This window comes from Callorhinchus milii, unplaced genomic scaffold (genome assembly GCF_018977255.1).
Source record: "Callorhinchus milii isolate IMCB2004 unplaced genomic scaffold, IMCB_Cmil_1.0 Scaffold2, whole genome shotgun sequence".
NCBI classification, from domain to species: Eukaryota; Metazoa; Chordata; class Chondrichthyes; order Chimaeriformes; family Callorhinchidae; genus Callorhinchus; species Callorhinchus milii.
The window spans coordinates 28,601,633-28,615,045 of NW_024704743.1; the positions used below are offsets into that span (position 1 = coordinate 28,601,633).

At 42.8% G+C, this 13,413-nt stretch overlaps 1 non-coding gene across 1 annotated transcript; it reads right to left on the bottom strand.

Annotated features, from left to right (window-relative positions):
• Positions 1–5,573: 5,573 nt before the first annotated feature.
• On the bottom strand, positions 5,574–5,645 carry trnat-ugu. The gene has a single exon. It is a non-coding gene; the product is annotated as a tRNA-Thr (tRNA).
• Positions 5,646–13,413: the final 7,768 nt, after the last annotated feature.

Sequence of the window (13,413 nt, forward strand, 5' to 3'; positions counted from 1 at the left end):
CAGTTGTAAATAAAGTGTTTGGTTAAAAATTATCACAAATTTTTAAGAGTGCAATTTAAAAAAAAAAAAATTTCTCCTAATAACATTTTGTGTAGTTCAGTTGTACATTAGATAGCCTAGCAACGCGAGTGACAACCATATCAAGGACAGATGGCCCACAAATGGTAGTTGCTGGAAATCTAGAAAGGCCTGTAATAAATTGTATTGTACTATCAGTGGGAAAGTCACACATGGTATTTATATTCTAAGGAACAGTGGAGCCAGTTCAAATAAAAGATATTTCTTTATATTAATCAGTAGCTTTTGCCCTTCCTAACACAGTGAGTCCAAAACTGATTATATCATCCCAGCTGCTGTCCATGGATTGTTTCCGCATCAGATATTGTGTTGCTAGAAAGAAGCAAGAAAAGTCTTTGGATGCACTTCCACCACCTTCTAGGAGATCCCAGACTGTTTCTCGGCTACTGTCATCAGAGGAAGAGGCTGGACTTTATGCAGGTTTAATCTTTTCTTCCAAGATGGGATGTTAAAATCCTTCAACAGATACAAGTAGAATATGAACTTCTTCAAGTTTCCTTCTTATATAAATATAACTTTGTTGTTGTTGTTGTTGTTGTTTAAACACTCTTCAGATGCTTCTATCATTCAATGTTTTCTACACAAAATGGTCCTGTGCAGGATCCGCTCAATCTTTAGGCTATTTAATTATACACGGGACAACCCCAATGTAACTCATCTCGTTGTAACCTGGGTTCGCTTATAACTGAGCTGTGGACTCCAACATTTCCAACAACTCCAACAAAAATCCAAATCCCATCATTGAGCTACATTTCCCGATGGACCAGTGTAACATGAGAGCAGTTGACATTGATTGGTGACCTCACCATAATTGGTAATCTCACCACCTAGAAGCTCTGACCAGAAGCTCTTGAGTATGTCTTGTTATAAGACAGGTGGATGCACTGCTAGAAGGCAGGTGGCATTTTATGGATACCAACTTATAACAACAACAACAACAAAATTACATTTATAGAGCGCCTTTCACGTCGGGAGGACATACCAAAGCACTGAACAGTCAGGTGTCAGGGTCCGAGTATGGGGGAGGGGTGGTGTAGGGGTGAGGGAAGGCAGAAAGGTGGAGGGAGACTAAAGGCACGATCAAAGAGAAGGGTGTTGAGACCGGCCTTGAAGGAGGCAAGGGAGGAATCGAGATGAAGGGTCCGTGGGATGGAATTCCAGAGTGTGGGGGCAGAGAGGCTGAAAGCCCGGCCATGGATGGTCTTGAAAATGATGATGAGGATCTTGAACTCGATCCTCTGGGGGATGGGGAGCCAATGGAGTCGGGCGAGGGTGGGAGTGATGGGGTCACGGAGCCTGGTGCACGAGAATACACAAGCTACAGAGTTTTAGATTATCTGCAGCTTGTGAAGGGAAGAGTTGGGAAGGCCGATGAAAAGGGAGTTTCCGTAATTGAGCCTTGATGTGACGAATGTGTGGGTAAGTGTTTCGGCAGCCTGAGGGGTGAGGCAGTGGCGGAGTCTGGCAATGTTGCGGAGGTGGTGGTAGGCAGTGCCGGTCATGGCGCGGATGTGGGGAAGAAAAGACAGTTCAGGGTCAAACAAGACACCCAGGTTCCTGCCTGGTTTAGTGAGGTTGAGTGTGCAGCCGTGGAGGCTGATGTTGCCAGCGCCTGAGGTGCGGTGGCGCTGCTGGGAGCCAATCAGGAGGGCCTCGGTCTTGCTGACGTTGAGTTAGAGAAAGTTGTAACATGGTGGCAGCATGGAAACCTGATTGGAAGGGTTCATGGACGGAGTGGGAGGAGAGGAAAGAGCGAAGCTGGGAGGCAAAGGCTCTCTCAAGGACTTGGATAGGAAAGGGAGGTTTGAGATGGGCCGGTAGCTGGATAGCTGTGATGGGTCAAGTGAAGGTTTCTTCAAGGTGGGGGTGATAGTGGCTGTTTTGAGGGGGGAAGGAACAGTGCCAGATGATAGGGCGAGGTTGATGATGTCGGTGAGTAGTGGGGCAAGGAGGTGGAGCTGGGACTTAAGGAGAGGGGTGGCGATGGGGTCCAGGAAGCAGGTGGTGGGCTTCATGGAGGATACTGTGGTGAATACAGAGAAGGGATTGACAGGTTCAAAGGTGTGGAAGGAGGGATGGGTAATTGTCAGAGTGTGGGGTGGGGGTAGGGAGGGGTTGGAAGTTGGGAGGGCAGTGGCAGTTGAGCGGATTCCCTCGATTTTAGACTCGAGGAACTCCAGTATTTTCTCGCAGTGAGAGCCAGAGGAAAGTATCTGCAAGGAGTGGCGGGGAGGGCGGAGGAGCCAGTTGGTGGTGGAGAACAGGAGCCTGGGATTGCCCTTCGCCTCCAGGATTAACCTGGAATAGAAGGATGATTTGGCCGAGGTGAGAGCGGAGCAGTAGTTCTTGATGAGGTCCAGCCAGATGTGGCGGTGGACTGTTTAGCCGGATTTGAGCCAAGTGCGTTCGCAGCCCGCACCTTGCCCTTAAGCTAGCGGAGGTGGCTGGTGAACCAGGGTGAGGATCAGGAATAGGAAGCAGTTCGGGAGGTGAGGCGGGCAAGGACATCGAGTGTGATGGAGAGGGTGCTGTGGAGACGAGTAAGCGCAACAAGTGGGTTGGTGCGAGAGGTAGGCCAGAGGACTCCAGGGCAGTGGAGAGGGACTGCGAGGAGATCTTCTTCCATGGGTAGTAGAAAATGGTGGTAGGTTTGGAGGCAGTGGGGAGAGGGATATGGGAGTTGAGGGAGATGAAATAGTAGTCAGAGATGACCTTGTCATTTACGGTGACATCCAAGACGCTGAGGCCCCGGGTGATCACCAGATCGAGCGGGTGAGGGTAGCAGAGTGGATGTGGAGGGAGAGGTTGAGAGAGGAGAGGAGAGAGGAGAAGTCTGGGAAGGTGGAGCAGAAGGGGTGAAGTGGAGGTTCAAGTTGCCTAGGATGATGAGGCAGTCGGAACAGAGGGAGAGGGAGGCTAGGAAGGTGGAGATGTCAGAGATGAAGGTGGGGGAGGATTTGGGGGAGCAGTAAACCAGGAGGATTTTTAGAGAGAGGTGGGAGGGATGGCAGAGGGTAAGGTGTTCGAAAGAGGGGAATGAGCCAGTGGAGTAGAGGGTTAGGGCAAGTGATGCTCTGGATATGAGAGCCACACCACCGCCATGGCAGTTGGGGCGTGGGGCATGGTGGTAGGTGTAGCAGGGCCATCTGTATAACTGAACAGAATAGAACAGAGCAGTACTTATCTAGCTAGAATCGTGCTACCTGTTAAGACTTTTGTTTTCAAGATCGAAGACATGTCTATGCCTCCAAGTTTGACTTTGATTACTGTTGATCAATCTAGCTTTGTTGGATGTGGCTCCTCAAAATCAATTCAGCTCAAGAAGACCCACGCATATCCATCCATACTCCCTCTCTCCAACCCCCAATAGTAGATGGATATGTTTAGATGTAACGTTTGTATTATCAACCTTGGAACGGTGAAGGACAGAGTAGACCTACCAGAATTCAAACTCAGAACTTCCTGGTCTCAATTAACCATTAGTAGGAGCATTAGTAGGACCATTGTGGAGTCCTGTAGCTCAGTGGTTAGAGCACTCGCTTTGCAAGTGAGAGACCTGAGTTCAATTCCAGGCAGGGCGAAACCTTGGGCAAGCTTCCTTACTCCACATGCCTAATAATAATCCTTCCAAAACCAAAAACAATAATAAATTGGTCATTTTCAACCTACGACTGTTTGTGGGACATTGCTGTGTGCAATTGACTGCCACGTTCGCCCACAAATATACAGTCAATTCACTTTACAGTGTGTTCTGTGAAGCACTTTGGGACGTCCTCTCGACATGAAAAGCGCTATATCAAATGCAAGGATTATTATTATTATATTATTATAGTAGTTCCCGTCAGTTTGTTAGTTTTAGACTCATCCCTGTACTTGCTAAATATTTATAAATTGTAAAAAAAAACTTGATATCCGCACAATGAATATTGTGAAAATAACAAAACTGCCAAAATCATGTAATGCACCAATGCACTGGAAATCAAAATATTTCCGTTCATTGTTTTGTTCAATGAGTTTGTGTGTTAGAATAATATCCTTGGAAAGAATACTGTACTGTACTCAGTGATTTTCTTAAACATCTTTTGGTGGAAGCAGGTGAGTTTCACTGACTCTTTCAGGTCCATGAGTTCTGATGAAGGCTCGTGGACTCGAAACGTTGACTCGCTTTCCTTTCTCCATTGATGCTGCCTGACCTGCTGAGTGTTCCCAGCGACTGTTTTTTGTTTTCAGATTTCCAGCACTGAGGTATTTTGTGTTTTGAGTTATATTGACTGTTCAGCACTTCTCTGGGATAGTGATGGAGCATTTTGCATACATGGTCAAAATGGACCTATGGGCTATAATTTGCACCACTTCCTGCACTGTCACTTCTCACCAATTGTTTTTCAGTTAGGTGATAGTACACTGACACAGTACAGGAGGCACAGTAAGGTTTTAAAAACAGACAGAGGGGATTGGATAGAATTGTGTACTTATGGCACCTTGGGATCACAGGATGATAGTCTCTCATGAGATATTCGCAAGTTTAAGGGCCTTTGCAAAATGAGAATAGTTCTGATTATTGTTTAGAGTCACTAAGTACAACGCAGAGTCACCATTTGCTAATCTGCTCTGAGAATCTTCCTTTTTAGTCTGATTATCTGTAAACATTTGTAGATTCTATCAGAATCAAACAAGCGTAAATACCCACTGAACTATTAGTCAGGCTTAATTCAGAATTTCTAACAGTGCAGCACAGGGTGTAAAGCACAATTTATAATCATAAACATCGAGGCACAAATGCTATATTAATGACTCGGCTTATCACCTTTCAAACCAATTTGTCATAGCTGCTGAGAAATAAGCCTTTTACTTACACATTGGGCTGAAAAATTGTTTTCCCGTCTCTGCCCACAGCAAAACCATACAAAGTTCATTTCAAAGAATAGGTGTTGTGGTTTACTGTAAATAATCTGCATATTTACTGCCAGAATGGCATATCTCATCTCCAACCAAGAAACTATGATGGACTGTACTTGGAAACCAGTCCTCAGAAACTGAGTAAAGATTCCTAGTGTTGTTACTTTTAAGTATTACAGTTGAATTACAGTGTATCTGATCAATGAGCTTCCTTACGGTGAACCAGATACTGCTGATAATTTTAATAACGACCGACAATTATTTGCAGCTCATGTAGATCTAACTGTAGAAGCTTGTTCCCTTTGGAATAATAATAGTGATCCTTGCATTTGGTATCCAGTGCCATTCAATAATAATAATAATAATAATCCTTGCATTTGATATAGCGCTTTTCACGTCGGGAGGACGTCCCAAAGCTCTTCACAGAATATACTATAAAGTGAATTGACTGTATATTTGTGGGCGAACGCGGCAGCCAATTGCGCACAGCAATGTCCCACAAACAGTCGTAGATTGAAAATGACTAATTTATTATTGTTTTGGGTTTTGGAGGGATTATTATTAGGCGTGTGGAGTAAGGAAACTTGCCCAAGGTTTCGCCCTGCCTGGAATTGAACTCAGGTCTCTCGCTTACAAAGCGAGTGCTCTAACCACTGAGCTACAGGACTCCACAAGTCTCAAAGAACTTCACAGGATTTTACTGGAAAGTGCAGTGACTATATTTTTATAAGTGAGTGGGGTGGGGGATGGGGGGCAGTTAGTAAGTTTCATTAATCATGTAAACATGCGAAAAATCAAAAAACTCAATTCTTATGCACAAAATAACAGGTGTACTGCATGCGGTATTTGAGAATGAATATAACACTTGCAGATAATATTGAGCAAAAAAGCCTTCCTTTTTTGTGCATTCTGTCACATTTAGTACTATATTTGTTGTTCATGTGTTGGTGCTAATGTTTATATTTATCTTTTGTAAGGAGTCTATTATTCAACAATTTCTAACAGGTTTCCTCAATAAAGAAAAATGGAGACTCCTTTCAGTAACCAGAAGTATGTTATACATGTGAAATTTATAGATTATAGCAGTGTTGAATGTGTATAATAATAATAATAATAATAATAACAATAATACTTGCATTTGATATAGCGCTTTTCACGTCTTCTAGACGTCCAAAAGCGTTTCACATAATATACTGTAAAGTGAATTGACTGTATATTTGTGGGTGAAACGTGGCAGCCAATTGCGCACAACAGTGTCCCACAAACAGTCATGGATTGAAGTGACCAATTTATTATTGTTTTTTTCTTGAAGGATTATTATCAGGCTAGTGGAGTAAGGAAACTTGCCCAAGGTTTCGCCATTTCGGGAATTGAACCCAGGTCTCTCGCTTGGGAGGCAAGTTCTCTAGCCACTGAACTACAGGACTCCTGCACAGGAGTATAAATAGTTATGGAAATATCAATCAACAACAACAATAAGTTGACATTTGTACAGCGCCTTTCACGTCGGGAGGACGTCCCAAGGCGCTGGACAGTGTACAGCATTGCAGACCCGAGCTGGGCTCAGGGGGTAGAGGGGAGGGGAAAGGGGAGACCGATGGCATGGTCGAAGAGGAGGGTTTTGCGGCGGGACTTGAAGGAGGCTAAGGAGAGGGCGAGGTGGAGTGATTGGGGGATGGAATTCCAGAAGTTGGGGGCAGAGTGGCTGAAGGCTCTCCTGCCAATGGTGGGGCGGGTGGGTTGGGGGACATGGAGCAGGCCGGAGCCGGCTGAGCGGAGGGAGCGGGCGGGTTGGTAGGGTTTATATAGTTGGTAATCAACTATAAATGGGATTTTATTCCAAAATGCATAATCATTTACATAGAACCACTAGTGCTACTATAATGGTTCTGCTTTATTAACATGCATATCACATCTACATGTGAAATTATTCTCTGAAGATAGTTTCTGAGCAAAATTCCAGCACATCAATACGACATGCTGCCTAAGATAGCTTATTAAAAAATGATGGCAATCTGTAAGTTCATTTATTATTAATAATAATAATCCTTATATTTGGTATAGTCCCTTTCATATAAGGAGCATCTCAGGCCTCAAAACACTTCACAGGATAGATTGACTACATATTTGCAGGCGAACGCAGCAGTCGAATTCAAGATCCTCATCCTCTCATACAGGGCCATTCACGGCCTTGCTCCCTCCTACCTCTCCGACCTACTATCCCCCTACCTACCTGCCCGTACCCTCCGTTCCTCTGGCTCCGGTCTGCTCCACATCCCCCGCCTCAACCGCCCTACCATCGGTGGCCGGGCCTTCAGCCTCTCAGCCCCGAGGCTCTGGAACTTTATCCCCCAGTGCCTTCGCCGCCTCCTCCCTTTCCTCCTTCAAGGCCGGTCTCAAGACCTTTCTCTTTGACCGTGCCTTCAGCTCCCCTCTCGACTCTCTACCCCCTCCTTGCTCCCTCCTGACCATTTCCCCCCTTGCTCGGGTCCTGACCCAACTGTACAGCGCCTTGGGACGTCCTCCCGACGTGAAAGGCGCTCTATAAATGGAATCTTGTTGTTGTTGTTGTCAATTTGTGCACAGCAATGTACCACAAACAGCCATGAAGTGAATGAACAATTTTATTTGGGGGTTTCTTGGTCAATACACCGGGAGAAGTTTCCTTTTAGTTTCAAATTGTGTCACAGGATTAGGTGGACATATGATACCTCTGTTAACGTCTCACCTGAAGGATGGCAACTCCAACAATGTAGTACACCCCCAGCATTAAATTGGAGTGTTAGGCTGGACTAGACTATCTGATTTGAATTTCCTGACATAGGGCTTGAACGTACAAGCTTCCCACTCGAAGATGAGAGTACAACCAACTGAGCAGGTCTTATGTTTTATAACTAGGGGTATAGAATATAAAAACAAAGAGGTAATGCTAAACTTATGCAAATCATTAGTTAGACCGCAGTTAGAATGTTTTGCCCAGTATTGGTCACTCCAGTTTAGGAAAGATGTCAGGGCGATTGAGGGGGTGCAGATGAGATTTATTAGGATGATACCAAGGAGGCGTAGTTCGAAGTATGAGTGGAGACCAGAGGAACTGGAACCTTTTTCCCCTGGAATAAAGAGATTTGAGGTACAGACCTGACCTGATAGAGGTCATTAAAATTGTGAGGGATTTTCATCGAATCAATAGCGAGAAATTATTTCCACTGGTCAGTGAGCCAGTAACTCGAGATCAGTTAATAAACAAGCACATTTTTTCCCGCACAGTTGGGTGAGACAGATTCCATATTGGCCTTCAAAAGGGAACTAGATAAATACCTTAAAAAAAGAGGTACAGGAAAATGGCAAGTAAATGGAACTGAAAGGATGTCTCTTGAGGGAGCTAACACAGACACGATGGGCCAAATGGCCTTCTTCCGTGCTGTAAGTTTCTATATTTCTATGGTTCTATCTAGTGTATTTTGAAGCAGCATCAGTTTTGGACGATAAATATGTTAGAACATATTATGTAACTATTCTCCTTTATGTTTAAATGCTGCCGGAAACTACACGTTTGTTCAATTCACAAGAAGGAAAAGCTGCTTTATTGATAAGCTTCCTAACCATGTATCATTAATGTGCATTTCACTTAATTTCTTCCAAGTGTTTAATTGCAGTAGCTTGGGATACCCCCACCTCCACATCATAACACCTACATTTATGTAGCCTTTTGTACAAGGCTTCTTCCTCGTTTCTGCATCTGTGTCCTATATTCACCACAGCACAGACTGCACGTTTGACAACCACTTCCTGGCAAACATCTGCAGAGTTTGTGATCCCCTCCCCCCCCCCACGCACACACAATTTCCTTTACAAATCACCACTCCCTCCTGCATGTTGTGATCCACCTAGGCCGTGATTCAGCACCCCTTCATTATTGAACACAGAATAAGGGGTTTTCCTATTAACTCCAAGTGACCTTTAAGCTGCCCAATGTTAGCGGAAAAAGGTTATGCCACAGATGCGTCAATATAAGCCAGACAAACTGATAACATTTACTATGATATGTTAAGATCTTGTCAACAAAATCAAATGGAATCCAGTAAGTATAATGGTAGCTGATGATTAAAGATTTGTTAGAAAGATAAACAGGAAAGCTATTGAGAAAGGCTTGATATACGAGTTAGTAAAACATTCCTGCCTGACATTAAATGAAAGTTTTTTTTGGTAATGAAAAAAAATCTAAAACGATAATAATAATAATCCTTGCATTTGATATAGTGCATTATCACATCTTCGAGATGTCTCAAAGCGCTTCACAGGCTATACTGTAAAGTGTAGTGACTGTATGTTTTGTGGGCGAAACACGGTAGCCAATTGCGCACAGCCGTGTCCCACAAACAGTTGTGGATTGAGTGACCAAATTCTTATTTAATTCTTGACAGGATTATGATAGGGGATAAATAATAAATTCTTGCATTTGACGTACCATTTTATCACATTCTTAAGATGTCTCAAAGCACTTCACAAGTTTTAAATAGTGTTTAAGATGCTGTTTCATATAAATGTAACAACTTTCACTTAATTTCCAATCAGTTATGGTTTGTAAAGTTTTCACCTAAAACATGCTATATAAATGCAAGTTATTGGAACTAAATAGTTTCAGTCTGCATCACTGAGGAATAACTGAATCTCTTTCAACGTCTGCTATCTGTTGTGTGCCTCGTCTACCACATCCTCCTCTTCGCTCTCCTATCCCTCACTTCACCAAATTCCTCCCCTAAACCCAATGTACACTCCTCTCTCCCACACCAAATTCCCGCCTACACTCTGTAGTTTCTCCCCTGTCTCCATCAGATTTATCTTCTGCTTTGAGGTCTACCAACTGCTCCTAGACTCACTGCCATTTCCTGTTTACAGATCTACTTTGTGGAAAAAGTTATTCTGCAAATCAGATCAAGTTTAAGACAGTTGGTCTCACATTCAAATGCCTCTATGTCTCATGGTGCCCTACCTCTGTGATCTCCTATAGCACATTGTCGCTGTTGCTCTCTTTGCTCAGCGTGTACCAGCCCGCTTCATGCACCCCAACTCTATCCGGCCCCATCATCGGCAAGCAGGCGTTCAACCAGGCATTCTGTCCCCACTCTCTGGAATTCCAATTCAGAGTCTCTCTGACACATTCATCTCCTCCCTTCCTTCTTTTAACGCAAGTCTCAAACATATCTCTTTGACCGCACTTTCGGTCAACTTTCCCCTCCGCCCAGCTCCCATCCCCAACTTGGGTGCCCATCTGGCATTGTTAAGCCCCTTGAGATGCCCTCCTGTTAAGTCTTTAATTTCATAACCTGTTGTTCTGAAATCAAAGCCTCTGATCATTTGTCATCTGCTTAATTTTCTATTTCCAAAATGGTTTTAATCCAACTCACCAGTCATGAACCTTTAATATTTTCAAATGACCGGGAAATTCCAAGTTATGTCTAAGAGCAGCTATATTCTCTGTACATTTTCAGTTGCCATCTTGTGATACTGACCCGCACCCTAATATTACACAAGTAAAGCTAATAAAGTGACAGGTGTAGCTTCATTGTTATATTAGCTCCATAAAATCCAAAAGTAGTTTAAGCATTTGCAGTCCATGTGATATCATATAGTGTGGGCTGGAGGCTGACACGTTTCCCCATTCTAGTGAAGTGTGAGAAGGCAGGCCCTTGGCATTGCGGCTTGTTACTTACATGTCATCAAAATCCTTTTGAAATGACTTTCCAGCACAGCACATATACCAGTCAATGCTGCCTGGAAAGCTTCAAATTCCAACCAATGCTGCTGCTCTTAAAGGCTTGTTTGGACTCTCCCTGAGGTGCCAAACACCATTTCAAAGTTCAGAATACAGAACATAGTTAAAGTTATGACTGCCTACGACTGCCAGATAACAGGATAATATATTTTTGGATTGCTTGTTTGCTAGAATTCCAATATTCCCTTAAATAGCAGTCACCACAAACCTATGTCAAGGGTCAGACTTCATTGGTCTTTACCATTTAGAAGGGTATTGGAGAGACAATCTACATTCCATTCGATGTGATAAATATCACCTGATCTGTAAATTTCTAATGTAATTCTGCTCACTTTAACTTCCACTTTTTTCCAGTTGGTCTTCATCCATTCTTTAACTTTCTTATTTTAACTTACTTATTTGAAGTTTCCATTTGCAGCTGAACTTATTAACTTCAGTCATGTTCCGTATTCTGAACTTTGAAATGGTACTTGGCATCTCAGTGAGAGTCCAAACAGGCCTTTCAGAGCACTAGTGTTGGTTGGAAATTGAGGCTTTCCAGACAGCATTGGCTGAAGTATTTGCTATGATGGAAAGTCATTTCAAAAGGATTTTCAGTGACTCAGTAGCTTGGCGCAGCATTCAGGAATGCTTTGGCTCTTTGGTCACGTACCAGGAAGTGTGTTTTTACAGATTATTTAAAGTACCTTGTCCCTAAAAATGACAGAAAAGATTTGTATTCAAGAGGTGACTGATGCATTGTTGTGGAGAGCTCACAGGCTCATCCATTTCCACAACAGAGTGTAGAACCCAGTTGGTGAAGCAGTAACAATTTACACCACAGCCTTATGCAGTGTCTACATGTGCAGGTATATGGGTACCACCAATTAACATCAATATTTACAATAAGAACTGCCTTTACTTCACTATGCAGATGCTCTGAAAAGGATCAACAAAAGCAACTTGCATTTATATAGTGCCTTTCTTGTACAAATAACATCTCAAAACATTTGACAAATGTAATGATGCATCTGATCTTAGAAATAAGAGATTTAAAGATGTCGACCAAAGATATGGTCAAAGACACGTGATTTTTGGACGTTTTCAAGGCAGGCAGAGAGGTAGAAAAAGCAAATTGTTTTTTGAAGAAAGTTGGTGAGGATACGACATGTTGACTGAGAGCTCTGGAACTCCATCCCACGGTCCCTTCGCCCCGCTTTCTCCCTTGCCTCCTTCAAGGCCGGTCTCAAGACCCTTCTCTTCGACCGTGCCTTTGGTCTCCCTCCCACCTCTCTGTCTTCCCTCACCCCTACACTACCCCTCCCCCATGCTCGGGCCCCGACACCTGACTGTTCAGCGCTTTGAGACGTCCTTCCGACGTGAAAGGTACTCTATAAATGTAATTATGTTGTTGTTATTGTTGTTGTTGTATGTCCCTATACCCATAGTGAATGTACAGTAACACAGCATATGCCTCTTTCATCTCTACTCAATCGCATTCATCTAACCTTCAGGATTCATATTTTCACCTGTACTTAAAGGGACTGTAACAAATAGAACAAAATTGGATATGGCAATGTATATCAATTTTTTAATGTTTTAATGATTCACCCATTAAGATCATAGATATTTGCTTTGATATTCAAGTTCCCCAATACTTCTGATTTTTTATATTTATTTGCCTCATATTTATGTACAGCAATTTCTGATTTTCTCAACAAAACAACCTTGGCGGTTTAACAGTTTTGATGGGACTGTTCTAAAATAATGCTCAGTTATGTTATCTGTATACATGTCACAGAGGTTTTATCAAACACTAGAGGGAACGTGTGAGTTATTCTTCCAAAAATAGACTAGATGGCAAAACAACAAGTGGACCAATCATAACACAATGACAAAAGACAGAAAGAAATATTTATTGCAGCCAATACTGATCCATACAAGAAAGATTTACGTAGTTTCAATAAAACCATTTGAAACATGTACACGTACACATCATATTGCTATCCCTTAACCACATTCTCATGTCTATTGGTTCTTTGGGCTTCTTAGAGAAATGTTTTGGCCAGTGGTATAAAGACCATAAATTTGCACTGCTTTATTATTTAACAAAAACACTACTTCCAGACGGATGTTTATACAGTATGTGAAGTAAAAGTCAAAAAAGTCTATGATATGATTTTGTTTAATCTTAAAAATAACTTTGAAAATATTTCACACATGTCATATTTGACCTATTTGCTTATCTTTGCTTCTCATAAATACTGCTTCTTTTTCAGTTTCTTTATGAAACAAAGTAACTCTTGGGTAACTAAGGATATTAAGGAATAAGGAGACCGACAGGGAGCTGGAATTAAAGAAAGTTGCTATAGATTTAATGGCTGAGAAAACTCAAGATGCTTATATCTGTTCTGATGTACCTATCTTCCTTGCTAGATAGGCTCCATTGACTCCCTGTTACAGAATGGATCAAATTCACTTGAGGATCTTGAATTTAATCTACAATTTGACCTACAAATGATTGCATGCCCAAGTATCTCCAACCTGCTCATACCCCACTCCTCTATCCACCCCTTTGTTTGACCGGCTTGTGCCTTCTGCACATTGCCCGACCCCTCTGCTTCGCCATTGGCAGCCGTGCCTTCAGCCAATGTGTCCTGAACCTTTGGAACTCCTCCTTG